Below are 20122 nucleotides of genomic sequence, written 5' to 3' on the forward strand. Positions count from 1 at the left end.
GAAAGGCCCGTTTCTTAGACCCCAGCCCAGGTGACTGAATCAGAAGCTCTGAGTACAGGGCTTTTCCAGACGACTCTGATGCTGGTTCAAGTTTAATAGCCACCGCTCTCAATGATCTCGAAGGCCCAGGAATCTGCAAGGCCTCTTTCACTCATACAACTACTCATTCAGTTTACAAATATGCATTGAGAACATTCTGTGTGCCAGAATCTGGACTGGGAGGCGGAGATTAGCGGGATGACTCAGACCCAGTTCCTTTCCTGTGGACACTCACACTTCCGTGCTGAAGACCTTAACTACTTAGCAAAAATGCCTACTCCTGTGCCAGTTTGCCTCCCAAACCACCACAGGTCCACACCCTTGTGAAACATTTGTTCTTTCATGCATGCACTCAACAGGTATGTCTTTAGTCCCTATTCTGTGACAAGCACAAGGGCTAAATGGAGGCATTGATTGGTCATCTTCTTTGTCTTTCTTGAGTCTCAAAATGAGTCTCATTTATTGGAGACTTGAGCTGGGCTGGGCTTCCTGACCTGAATGTTCTTTAAGACTCTGAACAAAGAAAAACATCGTTCCAAGTCAACCTATCATTTCAGCTCCTTTATCTCCTAGTAATTCAAGTTCTGAACTCCAACACAAGTATCTGTCTGTCCCTCTCTCTCTCTCTCTCTCCCTCTCTCTCTCTCTCTCTCTCTCTCTCTCTCTCTCTCTCTCTCTCTCTCTCTCTCTCTCTCTCTCTCTCTCTCTCTCTCTCTCTCTCTGTGTGTGTATTTTGCTGCTTTCACATTTTTTCCATATCAAATAAATTGGCTCTTATACAAGTTCTATATAAAGACTGTTTTGGAGAAAAAGAGGAGAGAGGAAAAAAATGCTTTTTTTCCTTCCCTGACTCAACCCATTACATGATCCCCTTTGACCTTTGTCTTCATTTTTTTCTCTCAGCAAAAATATTTATTCTTTCTGTTATCTATACTGGAGATAGTGTCCCAAGGTATGACATTGATGAAGGGAGAGGCTTCTGTGCTTGCCCCATGGATGCTTCCAGTAGACTGATTACTTTTGGCCAGGACAAGAAAGAAATGTGGAATGTCTCCCCTAAGTGGACCCCTTCACTGAATGAGAACTGACATAAGCAGAGGATAAAGGGACCCATGCTGACTCTGCTACTAACTCACCATGTGACATTAAGACACATGGCGTCACTCACGTAGACTTCAATTTCCCTGTCTGTAAGATATGTTCAGCAAGTCTATGTGGATAGACGTTGTTCTTAGGTGATAGATGACTCATTCATTTGTTCATAGTAAAAGGGACTCAGCAGAGATTGTCTATAAGAATCAATCCCCAGCGTGGACCTCAGTGGTTCTGGATGCCCTAGTGAAATGTCTAGTGTGTGGACAGTAATCATGACGATGATGATGATGATGATAATAATAATAATAATAATAACAACCATTTACTGAATATTCACTTTGCTTTAAGTGCCTTACAAATATTTATGAGGCTGGTGAAGCTCAGAGAAAGAGCTAGAGCTCAAAAAATGCACTCACCCAACCTACTACAGCTGGTAATGCCAGAGCCAGGTCTAAAGCCCAGGTCTAATGCCAAATTCCACCTTCTCAACCACAACACCACAATACCACCTGTTGTAATAATGCAAAGGCAGAATTTTAGAGCTCAGACATGCCTCCCAGCTGGCTAACGTTCAAGACACAGCAAGGAGAAGACAGGCTGACCGGTTACAGGCCCCTAGCCCACAGTCAGTTCCTGTACCCTGTATTGGAGTCCAGCAACACGAGTTACACAGCCATTTCTTCATGGGTCTGGCTGGGAAAAGAGCAGGGCAGCTTCTGTTTCTGAACTTGACTGTCAACTTGACTGGCTTCTGCACTGGGCACGGTGCTGCTTGGGCCTGCATGGAACCTTCGGATTTCGCTAAGAAGCAAGGACTCCACCAAACTAAGATTCCCCCCACCCACCTTTTTATTATTATTTTTTTGGCTTAGAGTAGTGAGGTATAAGGCAAATCAGGTACAGTGAATAGCAGCTCATTCTCATTATTTATCGATTCATCTGCCCATCCATCCATCATCAGTTCATTCAGCAGATATTTACTGGGTGTCTATTACCATAGAACTAGGAGTAGAGTCTTGATCTCTGGCCTCATCAGCACAGAGTTTAAAGGGGAAAACAGGTAAGGAATCAGGTGATTGTACCGCAGCATAAAGAGTGCTATGCAGTGAGGAATACAGGGGGCTGTAGGGAAACATAGGAAGCGTATCTAACACAACTTGAGATGTGTAAGGATTTCTTGGAAGAAGTGATGGCTAAGCTGAGACCTGAAGGATGAATAAGAGTTGAGCATTGGAGAGATTTGCCACAGTACGAATGGTTGAAACCAAGGGGGGTACTCAGCAAACACTGATAAATGAATGAATGAACCAATATACTATACTTCCCAGCAGAAGTGCACATTCAATTGCAGAACAAATGTAGAGTTTTGAGGGGGAGGGCATGTAGTAATCTGGGCTATTGATCCACTGTGGTTCTTAAGTCTACTTCACTCTTTTTAACTGCTGCATAGTATTCTATAGTAAGCATAGCCATACCCCTAATGCTGGGTAATTAGGTTATTTCACACATTTTTCTATTTAAACGAATGCTGCCATGAGCACTCTTATAGAAACCTCCTTGTGGGCACATGTGACCATTTCTCCAGGTTGATGCTGAGAGATGGAACTGCTGGGTTACCAAATAGGAGCGTTTTCCATTAATGGATACAACCTATGGCACTCTGAGTGAGCAAGCCAGCTCACATCCCAACAGCAGCATTCCACATCATCACTAGTACTTGATAAAATGAAAGAGCCTTGTCTTTGGCCATTTGATGGATAAAACATGACTTTTCATTGATGTTCTTGTGATTGAACCTCTTGAATGAGCACCTTTCAAATATTTCTGGCTACTTACATTTCCTTTTCTGTGGCCTGCTATTCATATCTTTCAGTTAGGTCTGGTCATTAATCTCTGAACACCTCAGTTTTGCTAAACTGGGACGTTAATGTTAGCCTTCCTGTGTTTCCATCAATGTTATTAGAATCTAAGGGGAAGCAGGTAGTCCAGAGGGTGCTGTCATGTATGAAGAACTTACTCTGAGTAATCTTGTATACGTGGATATAGTTACCAAATAATAATTTAGTATGCTCTCTGTGCTAGGAAACATGTCACATTCTGAACCCAAAATAGGTAGTTAATAAAGACCTGGTTCCTGCTCTCGGTGGAGACTAAATTTAGTCATTGTGCTAACCACCCTCACCTATGCTAGTAGCATCCATGACTAGTAACACCACTACTAGTAATAACTGCCTGTTGTGACTACTTCATACATGCTCAGTCTCTTTCCTAAGCCTACCAAGGAAGTGTAGGCATCAGTATGCCTTCTTTTTAGGTGGGGAAGTTGAAACTCAAAGAGGTAGCACTCATTTAAGATCCCACAGTTAACAGATGCTAGAGTCGTTTTACATCTCCTTGCCTGACCTCAAAGGGCGTGCCTGGCGAACTGTAGAGCACAATCATTACATGATAACATGCGAAGGATAAGGTGGCATTGTGATGGATGGAGAAAATAGGTGTCAAAAATAGCTTTTCTTTTTCCAAGAAGCAATAAAATAAACACAAGAGAGAGCACATTTTTTTCATTTGTTTTTTGAACACTGAAGTAGATAAGGAGGAAGAGGTTTAATGAAGGGTGGACACTGTCAGACCAGCATGGTTTCCAGGAACCTGTGGCTGAAATGCATCCTCCAGAGCAGACCTCCTCCCAAGGAGGGTCTTCTCACATGCCTGCCCACCATGGTCTAGCCTGTAGTCTCACGTCCTGCCCACCAGGGCAGATGAGCAGTCTCAGGAATGAGAGCTGTTTCTCCAAGCCCAGAGTGGATACCTCTGTTCCTAGCCCAAGCCAGCAGGGTTAAGAGTCAGCACAATCTTACTCTATTTCTGGAAGCTGGGCATCACCCACCTATAACTCCCTCTCGCCTGTCTCAGGCCAAGTACCTCTCAGGATGAAATACGGGTTCCGAGAACTTGAGGGTAAACAAAAGGGTTTAGCAAAATCAACAGATCTCCAGAGTCAGCAGCAGCCATCGAAATGCTGACAATCTCCAAGGATCTTCATGATTGGGAAAGTGGGAAGGGCCCCTGTTTGATGCCAACACTCCTGAAATTACTTATCTTAAAATTTTCTGTGGATCAGTCTGATGCACTACTGAAGTTTAAAGCAAGTGGGCCATTACAGGGTCTCTTCTGCCAATGTTAAATGAGACCCACAGAAGTGAAATGATGAACCTAAAGCTCTGTTGATAAATTCATTCCTCCCTTCCTTCCTTCATTCATTTAATAACAAGTCCCTACAGTGTATCAATCACAATGCTGGCGCCATAATTCTCAATCTTATAATTGGATAGGAGGGCTGAACTGAATAATAGCCCGAATAAAAATATAATTACAACCTAAATGTTATTATTACAAGAGGCTCTAAAGAGTATAATTCTCCCCTAAGTGAAGGGGGAATACCTAGAAGACAAGACTGGGGAGCTAAGCAGGAGCCATGTTATGAAGGGGTCGTGGCCCATGTTTTGGACTTTGGATTTATTCATTGGGAAATAGAAGACGAAACCAATCAAATTTGTTTTGTTTTGTTTTAATACATATAAAATTGCTCTGAGTGCTCTGTGAAGAAAGGACTGAGGAAGAGTGAGAAAGTCCACATAGGGTTGATTGCTAAAGTCCAAACCAGAGGTTATGATTATTTGCATAGAGAAGTGGATGAATTAGGGGTATGTTTCAAAGGTAAAAGCAGCCACACTGGGTGATGTATTGGATGCAAGGGTTTTAAAAAGGAGCTGTCCAGTGATTCTCATTTTTAGTTGGAGAATTCGTAATGAGAGAGATGTTATTTCCTAGAATGGAGGAACAGATTTTAATTTAGTGTTGGATGAGAGGGTGGGGTAGATGGAGAGTTGCTTTGGAAAGCAACAAGTTAGTGAAATCAGGTTACAGCGGTGTCCTGATGTCACCTATTTCTTTGTTCTTTTGCTGTTCACCCCGGGGGCAGGTAGGTTGGACTGGACTTGGTTGTACAGAGCCAATTCCTGATTTTGAAGAAAACAAATAAACGAGTCGGGAAGAGAAGGAAATGAACAGCCGTCAGAGTAATTACAGATGTGGGAAGAGTGGAGGAATTGATATCATACTGGGTATGGGCAAGAGAAGCGGACAAAATCCGTTTTCTGTGTGCAGAGATGCTGAGAATCCCTAGGGGCCGTCTTAATGGGTTTATGCTGTGCCCAGTCAAACAGGACCCTCAGACATTTACTTTAGAGATGCTGAATTCAGAACCGAGAGATCCATTTCCCAGGCCAGCACAGGACTGCCTGGCTGTGTGACCCTGACCAGGTCCCTTCAATGTTCCTTCCCTTGGAAAAAGTGGGCAGCGCTTTCTGGCTATATGGCCCCACAAGGGGTGTCCTGAAAACAACTAATGAGATAATAGACTTCCAAAACCCTGATGCAGTCAGGGGAACTATAAAGATTGAAATGTTCATGAGTCTTTCTATTGTTTGGTTTTCATTAGCCTTGTTCTTGGCCAGGGCCAGGCCGGAAAGTAGGTGTGAAAAAGCAAACACACAGACACGCACAGACGCACACATGAAACCGTTGCCGGTTAAACTCTGACTGGAGCTGCTCTGGTTCAGTGTTGGATTAGAAGAAAGAACAGATAAATTGCACTTTAACCTCTATAGCTGAGCTCAGGAAAAAAAAGAAGAAACCCATCAAAATGCTGGCCCTGGATCAGGAGACCTGGATTACAGTACTGACCTGACATTTTGCTGTGTTCTTTGTCCGTGACTCCCCATCTGGAGGCCCAAGTCCCCCTTGTATAACATGAAGAAATAGTTAGGTGACTCTGAATGACATTCCCAGTGCTGACATTCTGTTCAGACCACTGAGTGCGTCTCACTCCGAAATGGGGGGGGGGGGGGAAGCAGGTTACATATCACCTTGGCATTATATCTGTCCTGTGAGCTTGGGGACTGGCCATTTCTAATGACAGACTTCCAGGCACACTGGGACACTCAGAGATCCTCCCTGACAATCTGTCTGTCTCTTCGGGCTTACCAAGCTCTCCCTTTGTGATCCTTTCAGAATATATTGGTGTGTTTTTCCTGTTCAGTTGCATTGTGACTTGACAGTGAGCTGCTAGAGGTGGGGCCTAGGTAGTATCTGCCATATTAGCCTCAGCTTCTCGTGCAAGGCCAGGCATCATGTAGATGGTCAGTAAATGGAGGTAAATAAATGTATGCAGAAATGAATGAATGTGTGGCAGATCAATAAGTAGTCAGAAATCCGTGACAATACATATGCTATCTGGTATATTGGAGGTCTTTCTTTTAACTTCTAAAATGGATTCGTTACCACATCATCAAAAGGACAAAAGAGAATCTTACAGCATGGTCCTTTCTCGTCGTGGGGCCTCAGTTTCCTTATCCTTAAAGTGAAAGGATTAGACCAGATGATGTAAGTCAGTCTTTCATTCATTCAATAGGCATTCGTTAGCACTGTCTTTGTACCAGGCCTTGTATTAGGCCGTGGAGATAAGTAAACCAGGCAGTAATGGAGTCCCCATCCCCTGGGCACTTTGTCTAATTAATATGAGAAGGAGACAAATAAATAAATGGTAACAAAACAGTGAGAAAGGTGTTCTGATAAGAGAAGCACATGGACTTGGAGCTCCCCACTCGTCTTAAAGAGCCAATGAGAACCTGCGGGAAAAGGTGGCATCTAAGCTAAGGTCAGGGGATTTAACCAGGGAAAGGAGGTCACCCTGCTTGCTCATGGTGGCTGAGGGGTAGAATTTGAGGAAGGGCGTTTGAGCAAAGAGACCAGCGAGTTTGAGAGGAGGCCAGTTATGATGGTTTTAGAGTGCCATGCTCAAGGGCTTGGACTTCGTCCTCAGGGTGCTGGGGAGCCACTGAACCTTTAGGTAGGAGAGCATCCTGATTAGAGTTGGTGTCAGGACAGCTCTCTGTCTGTGTGTGGCCATCTGGGTGGGTGTAGGGATGGAGGTAAAGATGATAAAATGGTAAGGGAAGTCTGTGTTGGCAAAACTGGAGTCAGAGATGATGGCACTGGTCTAGGGTCATCATGGTGGGAATGGAGAGAATTGGATGCAGCTGCGCTACTCTCATGGGATGGAAGTACTTGATGCCTGATCAGAGGGAGGAGGCAGGTGAGTGGGTCCCGGAAGGCGACGTGTAGCTGTGTTACTGGCATCGCCAAAACAGAGGATGTGGAGGCAGAGGCATGTGTGGGTTGGGATGAGCGGAGGAAGATGAGGTCAGATGTCCCTTCTCATTCTCAGCCTATGAGTGGCAGGCACACAGCTAAGATTCACTCGGAGCCACATGCGTCTTCCCTGTGGAGAGCTCGCGCATGTGCCTGTGTGTGCGCATGGATGAGAGCGTGTGTGTGTGTGTGTGTGTGTGTGTGTGTGTGTGTGTGTGTGTGTGTTGGGGGCGGGCAGACAGGACCTGGGAGACCACCTGTTTTCATCATCCACCGATTCTCAAAGTGTAGTCCAGTGTTCTGAAAGGTCCCCCGGGGGTATTGTGGGGTTAATCTTCCGTAGCACTGATACCTATAACGTTACAAGGCTTGGGCTTTGTTTTCTACCCGGGATTAATCATTCACTCATGAGCTTTAATACAAGCCAGACACCACCTCACTGTGCCTCCTGCAGAAATGCCAGCCCCTCCACCCCTTCCATTCTAATGCCGGATTTCACATTCTTGTCAGGGTGGGAAGGAGGGTTTTGGTGTTGTTGTTTTTTTGCCCCAGCTTCAATATCCTATCACCTGAAACATTTGAAAACTTCCATCCAAGGATGTTAGTCAGAAAATACCAGGAAAGCTGGACTTTGCCGTTTGTTTTCTGTATGACTTGGGGTAATTGACTCCCCTTCTCTGGGTGTTGGTATCCATCCCACAATGAGAAACTCAGGGCAAGTGATATCTGAAGCCATCCAGCTCCGTGTCTACATTTCTGTGTTTCCTTCTTAAGCTAAGCACCTGGTAGACAAACTCAGTCTCCAGAATTTTTAAGCAGAGAGATTCTGAGGTGCTCAGACCTCTTACTCTCTAGGAATTAGACTGAAAATCTCTCAGACCTGGAAGGAGCATTAAAGCACTGATACTGTACAAATGAGAGAATGGAGCCCAGAGAGGGGAGGCCATTTCCTCAGAGTCACACAGCCCACTGATGGCAGAACATGGAATTGAACGTAGCGTTCCTGATTCCCAACCCAGGTGCTCCTGCCCCCAGGTTAAAGCCGTGCTGGAGTTTGGCCAGACCTTGGGACTCACATTTGGGTTCGGCACCCTCTGATCATGGAGAAGCCTCTGCTGGATGCTCAGAGTGAAATCATAGAGAGCTGACATCGGTGACGTCATGGCAGCTGGTGCTGCGGGGAGAGGAGGGCGGGGGGGAGGGGGGGTTGGTATAGGAAATGAGAGAACACATTTGGCCAAGCTCAGGATCCACGTGACCCTCCAAGAGCCCCTCATTTCAAAACAAACTCAACCTTTTAGGTTCAAGTTCTCCCTCTCGTCAGAAACGTGACTTCCTGCTTCTAAGAAGCGAGGCTTACAAAAGAGCTCAGAAGACTTCGCAGACATCAAATAGCTCTTACAAAATAGCGTTTTGATGAGTTAAGTGTAAATGAATCAGAAACATAAGGATTACATTTTCCCCAAGTGCACATGGGTTTCAAAATTTCAGGGGAAATGGAGTTTGCTAACTGCACGCCGGCTTTCACCGAACCCAAAGCATTCATGGGGCGGTGGGGGCAGAGAAGAAAGGGAAGCCCAGCCCCCAAATGGTTTTAGATGTGGTGCCAAATTCGAAAATGCTGTTGGGCTCGCCCTCTGCCAGTAATAAAATTGCTGGCCACCCAGAGAGGCCACAGGGAGGAGAAAGGAGGTTGCTTTCCCCACTGGCCCCTGGTCTCAACAACTGGGTTCAGTTAGCACAGCTCCATCACCAGCTGTCACTGTGTCCCTCCGCTGGACTTGCTGGCCCCGCTTGGCCTCAATTTTCACACTATGCCTCATGCCTTGTTTACCTCCGACTGTATCTGGTGTTTTGGCTCCCAGGGGCCTCGGCGACCGGTCAGCTTGTCAGAAGCCCCTGCTCCGTAATCGAGAGACCTGTCCATCACCAGCAGGGGTGTTTGGGGGTAGCTGTCACACTTCGCCTTTGGTTGCATTCAGGAAAAACAAGAGTCCCTTGTAGATCTTTTCCCCTCTCCGCTCTTTAATGCTATCCAGGTGTGGCGTTTCCCCCAAACTGGTAAATGTCTTCCCCTCATCTCCGCCTGACTCAAACAACCAGCTAAATCTCGGGACTGCTGTTACCTTATCCCAGGATTTGAAGCTCTGGATCTTTTATAATTTCCACATTATCCCTCCATTCTTTCCCTTGTATTGTATTTCATTGCACCAAGAAAGTAGAAAATCGTTTCAATTGGTGGTAAAAGATGATTAAAACAAAATAACAAAGGCCTTGGCTGCAAACTGTTAGTTTTATTAAATTTGCTACTGTGTTTTAAATTGGTACCAGGGCAAATCTTTGGACAGTTCTATCAAAGGCTGCTGGAATTAATCAGTTGCATGTATACATTCGCTCCTTCCTGAGCCTTGCACGGAGCGAGGGCAGCATTATCAGCATGGAAACAGTGAGTTTTGTGTGACCTGTGTGACAGGGATGGGACCTTGTCCCATTAGAAGGGATCCGAATGGCCAGTGGGTTCTCCAGCCCCTGTCATCTCATTCTTCATTCCTTTAATCCGGACAAGGGGTAGGAGCTCACAGTGGTCACCAGAGGAATACACAGATGGATATTGCAAGGCAAAAGTCCGTTTTCCCAAACAAAGATTCTTGGCAGGGGGGATCTCAGCCTCACAGCTTTGTGTTAATTAAAGGGCATGTCAAGTGGAAAGTGCTGTGAGCTCCGGAGTGCACCTGGAAGGAGGGATAAAGTGGAGTGAGGAACGGGGGCGCTGCTTCAGTATCTTAACTACTGTTCGCACAGCTCCTTCTCACGTCTACAACTAGAGGAGAAGAGGGGGCTTGGGAAGTCACTGTGGCCAGTGCCCTGCTTTTACAGCCGTGGCTGTCTGTCGCTCAGTGACCTAGCTACTTGCCTCAGAGCCTTCCACCGTGTACCGCACACTCTCCATTGGCCATTCTACGAAAACTTGAGCATTCCTTTGGCTTACCCTGAAGTTCCATCTAAATGAACGTTCTTCATCTAGCTATGTTTACCTGTGTCCTGCTCTGTGGTGTTTCTACTGCTCAGATCACCATACTCATCATTATGTCATTGGACATTGTCCCGTGTGCACTGTCCCAAATTGTAATTCATTCAACAGATATTGTTGGACACCTATTCTGTGCCAGGCACAGTGCGAGGCACAGAGTTATAGCCACGAAAGGCCTACATGCTGTCTGTCCTTGAAGCACTTAACAAATATCGAGGACGATCAGATATTCAACATCTGATGGCAATCAAGTGGGCTGAGTTTTATAATACAGTATGGGGCGCTAAAGACACCTATAGAAGGAATCAGCCTAATCCAGGTGTCAGAAGCCTCCCTATGCCTTTCTCATCCTTCCAGCCACTTTCGGGCCCTCCCCTCTGTTGGTACTCTTTAAATTCTGCCCCGTATTACAACCAGACTGGTCTTGACTAATCCCCCTTTGAACTGCTTGAGACCATTCATGGTCTCTTCCTCATCTTTAGGATGACTCCTACTGGAATGTCCAACATGCTTTTTATTTGTCTTGCACAAGGAAATGGTGGCCACACTGCCTGACTCTTACCAGAAATTGGCCCAAGGAAAGTGAGGTCCAGAAAGGAGAACTGATTCACCCAAAATCACAGCCAAAGTTAACAGAAGAAGCACAACCATTTTTCCTGACATGTGCGTGATCCAGGTGACAGCCACAGTAATCTCAGACTGCCTTGCAAGATCTCCCTTCCCAGGGCATATCAGGCTCTCTATCCCAAATCCTTAGCAGCCACCCTCTCCAATAAAAAGTAAGACCAAAGTACCTCTCAGCCGAAAACAATAATAATGTGTTCTCTTAAGAATTCGGGCTGAATAAAAATTTAAAGCACCACACCAATGGAGAGCGAGAGAAGTCAGGGTGACTCACAGATGAAATTGGAATTGAGCATATCATTATTACATGTAGGAAAATACTGAGTGTATGTAACCTTCGTGTATGAATGTTAAGAAATACATTCTTTTGAGAAGACCACACAGCTCTAGAGTCATTCCGTGGGGAAGGATGTTTTGTTGCAAGTTTTCATCCTCTTGACACAAAATGGAGTATGAAAACATCTGGCCTAGTGTCAGAACTTGGTCGGTACTCTATTCCTGCACCTTCCATTCCATGGGGAATATTTGGTCTCCCTTTGCCCCTGAAACAATGACCTATATTGCTACCAAAATGCTCTTCCACAAAACAAATATGATAAGTTCTCTCCTACTTCTCCTGGCTTGGCTTCTCCTTACTTTTCCCCAGTCAAGTCACTTCACAGCCTCTCCTCCTCAGCCTGGTTCAGGTATCCTTCCTCATGTTCCCGCATCCCCCTACCCTACACCTTTGAGGCTATGCTACAGCTGTCCATTTTAATGTGTTGGGTTTTTTTTCCTCCACAAGCCTATGAGCATTTTAAATGCAAGACCATATTTTATTGATCTTTGAATCCCAGAAACCTAAGAGAAGGTAGCATGACTCCATGAATACAATTTGGATGGATGAAGGAATGAACAAGTGAAATGATATAAATATATTTATCCAGAATTTGAAGAAGTGGTCAAAGCTAGAAGTACAATTAGCTAGCATAAAGATAACTAGCTGGATTGAATTCTATACTGTTGTTTTTTTTTCATGAACTCAAAAAATGAAGGGTTACTAACAGGATTGTGATCTTATATTCATGGAAAATTGTATGTGTTGTGTGTATTTATACGTTAAAAAAAGCCCGTGGAGGATGCTGACAAGAATGTTCCTGGTAGCTTCCACAAAGTGATGAATTTTGAAATGGTTTTTGCTTTATTTTAAGTTCTTTCAAATGGTGCTTTAAGTTGTTAAAATAAGCATGGGGGATCTTTATGGTTAGTAAAAAAAAATAAAGCTAATGTGATCATGTACTATCACTTCTCAATTAAGAAAAATGTCTGCTCACCCTAAATATATGTCAGAGCTGAAGCTATTTTTCTCTAAAATTCTACATTTAAAAAAAAAAAACAGTTTAGGAGGGTTTGCAGCTACCTAAAAGACTTTAGGCCTGTGAAGAGGAACTTGCCTTCTCTTCAAATAGTTTTAGCATTCTGTATTTGATTGGATATTAATGCATTGCTCATTAGTGTGTGTTTATCCAAGGGGTCAGCTCAATGCCATGGAAAGGTCAAGGGTACTAAAGTCAAACAACATGGCTTAAATTTTGCTTTATAATTATTATCTCCCTGAACTTGGACGGATTACCAAACCATGCTGAACCTCAGTTGAACAATGCAAATGATTTCTACTATTCAGATTGATGTTAGAAATAGTATGTAGGGCCAGCCGAGTGGCTCAGTTGGTTAAGAGCTCACTTGGGAGCACCAGCTCTGAGCAGAAGGGCCGCAGTTCGGATCCCACATCAAGGGCCAGTGACGCTGAGCCCTCTATAGCTAAGATGATGAACAACAGCTCGACCTGGAGCTGGGCTGCTGTGAGTCGCCGGCGACGGCGTAGGCTGCAGCGGGCTGCCATGAGCTACATGAGTGGCTGGCAGCCAACGGGAGTGGCTGGCAGCCAGTGAGAGCTGCTGTGAGCCGCAGCGAGCAGCCAACCAATGACCAGCAACTGATCGCCTCACCTGGGAAGAGCACAATGATCTTACCAACATGGGCCAGTGAAGCGACGTCCTCCACAACTAGACTGAAGAACAGAACAGGAATTTGTCTACCTGTCTGTTCCCCTTCCTCGATTTCCCAATGCTGTTCCCCTCCCCCAATTCCCCAATAAAATCTGTAAAAAAAAAAGAAATAGTATGTAGAATTTGGTGGACTAGTTAACCAAAAATCTTTCCAATGCAAACATCTCTCGAGATAGTCTAGATAAAATATAACTGATATAACTAGCATCCTTTAAGATGCATGACTGAGATCAGAAAAAAACATGTTGCCAGCAGCAAGAAATAAAATAGAACTGAGAACTAGACAGATAAGCCGTGAGTCTAACATTTTATTGACGTAATTTGTATGAGGGGGAGCCATAATAAGTTTTGGCAATTGTATATTTGTGCTTATTCCAGGAGAGATGACTTGGCCCTCCAACTGTGTAAGGTGGGGGGATTGTAACTAAAGCCTTCAAAATAAGGTTGGGACCTCTGAAGTCTACATGCTTAGTGAAAGGGTGTAGTAGGGGAAATATACTGAGGATGCCAAAAAAATGCATACAAGTGGACACTTTGGTCAATGTTGCTCAAGCAGTAGTTCGCCGTCATCAGAAGTGATGGTAACCACTTTGAGCACCTCTTGTAATTGCAGAAGTCAAATGTGACTTGTATACATCTTTTGTTATTGGTATATATTGAGTACTACAATTTTAATACAGTTTCCTTTCTTAAAATGTGTATACATGTTTTTGGCACCCTCTGTGTGTGTGTGTGTGTGTGTGTGTGTGTGTGTGTGTGTGTCTATGTATATGTCCTATACCTAACAAAGAGTTGATGTTTAAGTTTATACTGCTCAGTATGGTCTGGGAATGCCTGAACTGAAAAACTAGCTGGAAAAGAAAAGAAAAGAAGTGGTTCTAGATAGTGATGTTCCAAGCATACCTAGAAGTTAACAGAAAATCAGTCTAGAGGGAGGCAAAGACTTGACCAAGGGGGCACAGGATTCCCACAGGCGAAAACCCAATAAACATGTCAAAGTGAAAACAAACACAAAAGTGAAGAAGACATGAAAAGTTAAGGGTTAGCAATCAACACAAGGGTTTTTATTAAATTTTGATTTTGATAACCAGTATGCATATTAGTAGTTGGGGGTACACAAGAACAAGAAATACAGTTAGGAAATATAATCTCCAAAGACTAGATGGACTAAAAAGGAGGAAAGAGTAAAATAAAAGGAATTCAACAAGTCCAAATGAAGGCAAGAAAGCGGGAAAATAAATAAGCAAAGAAAAAGGAATGATAAATGGAAAGCACCAACAAGATGGGAGAAAGAAATCTAATAACAGTCATTACACAAATCAGATTAAAGTCAACTATGAAGATGGGAATTCTCAGGTTGGACCTAACTAAAGATAAGTTCATTGAAAGGTTAGAATGAAACATATTTACCAGACAAACACTAACCAAAACAAATTAATATCATTATCAGACAAAGGAAACGTTAAGGCAAAAATATTGCTAAGATGAAGAGGTCACCATATAATTGCTAAACGGAAGTTATATAATGATTTTGAGATTAAATAGACCAAATAACATGACATGAAAATATGTGTCAAATGTGACTCTTAAAAAAGTGATGGATCCATAATGATATTATGATCTTTCAATACACCTTTCTCAATCATTAATAGATCAAGCAAACTAAGATAGAATAATGATCTAAAATATTTTGAACAACACAAAAAATGTTTCATCTGATAAAAATATATAGAACCCTGCTACTGAATTAAACTATAAACATTTTCTTCTAGGATATGTAGAACATTTTGTTAAACTTACCTATAGGCCAGAAAACACATCCCAACAAATGTCAAAGAGTTAGTGTCTCATTGAACATTATTTCTGTCCATGAAGCAATACATAAAAAAACAAATAAATAAATGAAAAATATAAAGCTTTTTGGTCAATTAAATGTATGAAAGAAGAAAACAAATTATATTTTAGCAGCAAGAATTCAACAATGTATTAAAACTCACACACTCACACAAACACATACATTCAGCCACAGCGGGATTATCCCAGAATGACAGATTTTAACATTAGATGCTTTATGAATCTAATTCACAATACTGACAGTAAATGATTTTTTAAAACAAGACTTACTAGATGCAGAATTTTAAAATTTTTTTCTATTTTTTAAAAATTTCAATTACAGTTGACATACAATATTATATTAGTTTCAGGTGTACACCATAGTGACTAGACATTTGTATAACTTATGAAGTGATCACTCTGATAAATCTAGTCCCCAACTGACACCATACATAGTTATTACAGTATTATTGACTATATTCCTTATGCTATGCTTTACCTCCCCATCACTATTTTGTAACTATCAATTTGTACTTTTTAATTCTTTCCCCTTTTTCACCCTCCCCTCCAGCCCTGCTCCCATCTAGCAGCCCTCAGAATGTTCTCTGTATCTATAAGTTTGCTTCTGTTTTGTTTGTTCATTTATCTTGTTGTTTAGATTCCACATATAAGTGAAACCATATGGCATTTGTCTTTCTCTATCTGACTTCACTCAGCATAATACCCTCTAGGTCCATCCATGTTGTTGCAGATGGCAGCATTTCATTCTTTTTTATTGCTGAGTAATATCCCATTGTATACATGTATCACCTCTTCTTTATCCATTCATCCATTGATGGACACTTAGGTTGCCTCCATATCTTGGCTGTTGTAAATAATGCTGCAATGAATGTATGGATGCACATGTCCCTTTAAAGTAATGTTTTGGGTTTCTTTGGATAAATACTCAGAGGTGGGATTACTGGGTCCTTCTTTGTCCCTTGATATATATAGCCTTTGTATTAAACTCTATTTGGCTTGACTTAAGTATTGCTACTTCAGCTTTCCTTGTTTGTTTCCATTTTCATGAAATATCTTTTTACATCCTTTTACTTTCAGTCTGTGTGCGTCTTTCAATCTGAAGTGAGTCTCTTGTAGGCAGCATATATAAGGACCTTGTTTTCTTATCCATTCAGCTACCCTATGTCTTTTGATTGGAGCATTTAACCCATTTACATTTAAAGCAATTGTTAATAGGTATAAGTTACTTTCGTTTTATTATTCATATTTTAAATCTTTTTTTATTTTCTTCTTCTTAAAGAAGCTCCTTTAACATTTCTTGTAATACTTGTTTGGTGGTAATGAACTTTAGCTTTTTCTTATCTGGGAAGCTCTTTATCTGTCCTTTGATTTTAAAGAATAGCTTTGCTGAGTAGGGTAATCTTGGTTGCAGGTCCTTGTTTTTCATCCCTTTGAATATTCCATGCCAGTCCCTTCTGGCCTACAGAGTTTCTGTTGAGAAATCAGCTGACAGTCTTACGAAAACTCCCTTGTAGGTAACTAATTGCTCTGTCTTGCTGCTTTTTAAGATTTTCTCAACGTCTTTAAGCTTTGGCATTTTAATTATGATGTGTCTTGGTGTGAGCCTCTTTGGGTTCATCTTGTCTGGGACTCTGTGCTTCTTGGGCTTGTGTGTCTACTTCCTTCTCCAGGTTGGGGAAGTTTTCTGTCATTTCTTCAAATAAGTTTTCAGTACCCTTTTCTCTCTCTTCTCCTTCTGGTACCCCTATGATGTGAATGTTGACACACTCCATGCCCCAGGAGCCCCTTACACTATCCTCATATTTTTGGATTCTTTTTTTCTTTTTGCCATTCTGATTGAATGTTTTCTGTTACCCTAACTTCTAAATCACTGACTCAAATCTTTGCTTTATCTGAACTATTCTTTATTTCCTTCTAACATATTCTTTATTTCAGTTATTGTATTCTTCATTCCCGACTGGTTCATAATACAGTTTTTTTGTTTGTTTGTTTGTTTGTTTTTCGTAGCTGAGCCGTCCTGCCACCTGTTGGCAGCTCGGCAGCAGCTCAGCTCGGGCTGGGAACTGAACCGGCAGCCCTGTTGCTCAGAACCGACTGGTTCTTTTTTATTTTTTCTGTCTCCATTTTTATGTCTCCTATCTCTTTGGTGAAGTTCTCACTGAGATCATTGAGTATCCTTATAACCAGTGTTTTGAACTCTGCCTCTGATAGATTGCTTGTCTCCATTTTGTTTAGTTCTTTTTCTGGAGCTTTGTTGTGTTTTTTCATTTGGGACATGTTTTTTGTCTCCCCATTTTGGCTGTCTCCCTGTGTTTGTTTCTATGTATGGTAGAGCTATGTATAGCTCTCAGGTAGAGCTGCTATGTTGCCTTCTGGTATCAGTAGGGTAGCCTTATGTGGTAGGTGTCCTGTGGGGCCTAGTGGCACTGGTCACCTGAGTTGGGTGCTCCAGGTGTGTCCCTCTTGTGAATTGTGTTTGCCTTCCTGTTGTAGTTGAGCCTTGGTTGCTGTTTGCATGTCAATGTGAGGGATTGACCCTTGGGATAATTGGTTGTGAAGACTGGCCTTGATTACAGTGGAAGAGCTGTTGTGCAGAGTCTGACCCTACAAAGCAGTATTTGCTTTAGCAGGGTTCTGGTACCTGCTCAGTCTGCCCTTTGGGTGTGTCATCCTTGGAGGCAGCCCAGTGGTGCTCTGTCTCAGTCTGAAGCAGGCCATTGGGTGGGCTGGTTCCAGGGCCTCCTGGGGGGTGGGGAGGGGCCCTGTTGCAGGCCAAGCTCAATTGCAGTCTGTGCCCGGGGGCAGAGGGGGGAGGAGAGAGCGCTTGGAGTATGAGCCACAAAGCAATATGCAGATAGCTGCCACCTGCACTGCACTTGGAGGTGCCTGGGAGAGGCTAAGCTGTGAACCGAGTCCAGCTGCTGCTAGTGCTAGACTTGAGGCTGCCTGGCAAGAGGTACAGGGCATACCCAGGCCAGATAACACTTGTTTGGGATTTGTGAAGCTTTGAGAGATTTTAAGAAAGTTCGCAGCAGAAGGTAAGATAGGTCATGTGTATGGAAAGGCCACTGGAAGTGGCTTGGGTGCTTCTGCAAGTTGGGTGGGTTGGGGTCTCAGGGAATCATCAGGGCAGGGTGAACAGTGTTAGCCAGGTTGCTGGAGACTCAGATATGACGCTATCTAAGTCTGCAGGCTGGGAACGGGGAGGACTCTACAAAGAAACAATGCCTTCTGTCAGAACTTCTGTCTGGGAGAAAGCTGCCCCTCCAGCCCTCACCTTGAGGCCAGACAGTTCATTTCATCCTCTTATATCCCTGGTGCCTTTCAAGCTGTTGCCCCTGCACTGGAGCTGACAGTGAGTGTGTCCATCAGCGAGTAAGTCTGTGCTCAGTCCCCCTGTTTTTTTGTTTGTTTAAGATTTTATTGGGGAATTGGGGGAGGGAACAGTGTTGGGGAATCAGGAAGGGGAACAGACAAGTTGCTGTCCTTTTGTTCTTCAGTCTAGTTGTGGAGGACATCGCTTCACTGGCCCATGTTGGTATTAGAATTGCCGTCTTCCCAAGTGAGGCAGTCGGTCGCCGGCCATTGGACAGCCGCTCACAGTGGCTCACGAAGGTTCACTCCCACTGCCGGTCAGCACCCCTGCAGCCTATGCCATCGCTGGCGACTCACGGCAGCCCAGCTCCTGGTTGAGCTGTTGTTCACCATCTTAGCTGTAGAGGGCGCAGCGTCACTGGCCCTCATGCGGGATCCGAACCGGGGCCCTGCTGCTCAGAGCTGGCGTCCCAAGCCAACTCCTAGCCAACACGCCACTCGGCCGGTCCCAGTGTGCACGGACCCTTTACGAGAAATGTCTGGGACTCCAGCAGCCCTCCATCTCACTCAGCCACCATCTTTGCTGGTTTTCAACCAGAATTTGTGGGGTCTTCTCTTCCCCACACTGAAACCCTGGGCTAGGGAGCCTGGTGTGGGCCTGGGATGTCTCACCTCTTGGGGGACCTCCACAGCTGAGATATCCTTCCCAATTTTTAACTGCCACATGTGGGTGTGTGACCAGCCCATTCAACATCTCCACCCCTCCTACCAGTCTCAAGGTGGCTTCTTCTCTGTGTCCTTAGTTGTAGGACTTCTGTTCAACTAGATTACAGGAATTTCTCAATGATGGTTGTTCTGTAGTTTAATTGTAATTCTGCTGTGGTCGTGAGAGGAGGCAAGCACAGTGTTTTACCCACTCTGACATCTTGACTGGAATTGAGAATTTTAAAACTTTAGATAAAATCAGATCTCTTCGTGATAAAAAAAAATAAGAAGCAAACTTGGAATAGAAAGAAACATCTTTAATCTCATAAAGTACGTGTACTAAAATACAGTGGGCATTGTGCTTAATGGTAAAATATAAGAAATATTCCTTCTGATCCCAGGGTTTAACCAAGAATGCCCAGTAACACCATTGGCCCCACCTAGCACAGCTAGACAAGAAGTAGAAACAAAAATTCTGAGAATTGAAAAGATACAAACTATCATTATTCTCATCTGTAAGAGACTACATAGAAAAATTAATAAGAACCAGCAAATTATTCAAACTAATAAAATAGACTATAAGGACTTCTAAATAGAATATCAGTTTATAAAACTCAATTTTTATCAGCCCCAAAATATAATACAAATATAGATATACATGTACAGTGTAGATAGGTAGATAGATAGATAGATAGATAGATAGATAGATAGATAGAAAAAAGCTACCATTTACAATAACACTAACATCTATAAAATGCTGAGTTAGGAATATATTATATTCCTAATTTAAAAAATCATCACAATTTTCATGAAGAAAGCTTTACAACTTAACTGAAACCATAAGAGATCACCTAAATAATGAAAAAGATAAACTGTGTAAGTGGGAGGCTACACCATTACAAAGATGACTTTCTATTCAAATACATCTACAAACTCAATGAAATTGGAGTCAGAATCACAACAGTCATTTTTTAAAGAATGAAACTTAAAATTCACATGGAGCAAAGAGGTCATTTGAAGGAGACACCCAAAGTACAGAATAGAGATGTAGCCTAAATCAAGACTTTTGTAAAACTATGGAAATTAAAATACACTGCGATTGATAAGATTACAGAAAAAAATAGACCAATGAAACGAGATAAGCCAAAAACCAAATTTGCTTAAGTCCTGAATGATATATAACAAAGACGGTTTTACA

General features: G+C 43.1%; 1 protein-coding gene across 1 annotated transcript in view; it reads left to right on the forward strand.

The window, feature by feature from the left end:
• PAPPA (pappalysin 1) overlaps nt 1-20122 on the forward strand; it is a 201265-nt gene that overhangs the window by 49017 nt on the left and 132126 nt on the right. The gene's annotated exons all lie outside the window — the stretch shown is intronic.

The sequence above is a fragment of the Hipposideros armiger genome, unplaced genomic scaffold, assembly GCF_001890085.2.
Source record: "Hipposideros armiger isolate ML-2016 unplaced genomic scaffold, ASM189008v1 scaffold_267, whole genome shotgun sequence".
Classification (NCBI taxonomy): domain Eukaryota; kingdom Metazoa; phylum Chordata; class Mammalia; order Chiroptera; family Hipposideridae; genus Hipposideros; species Hipposideros armiger.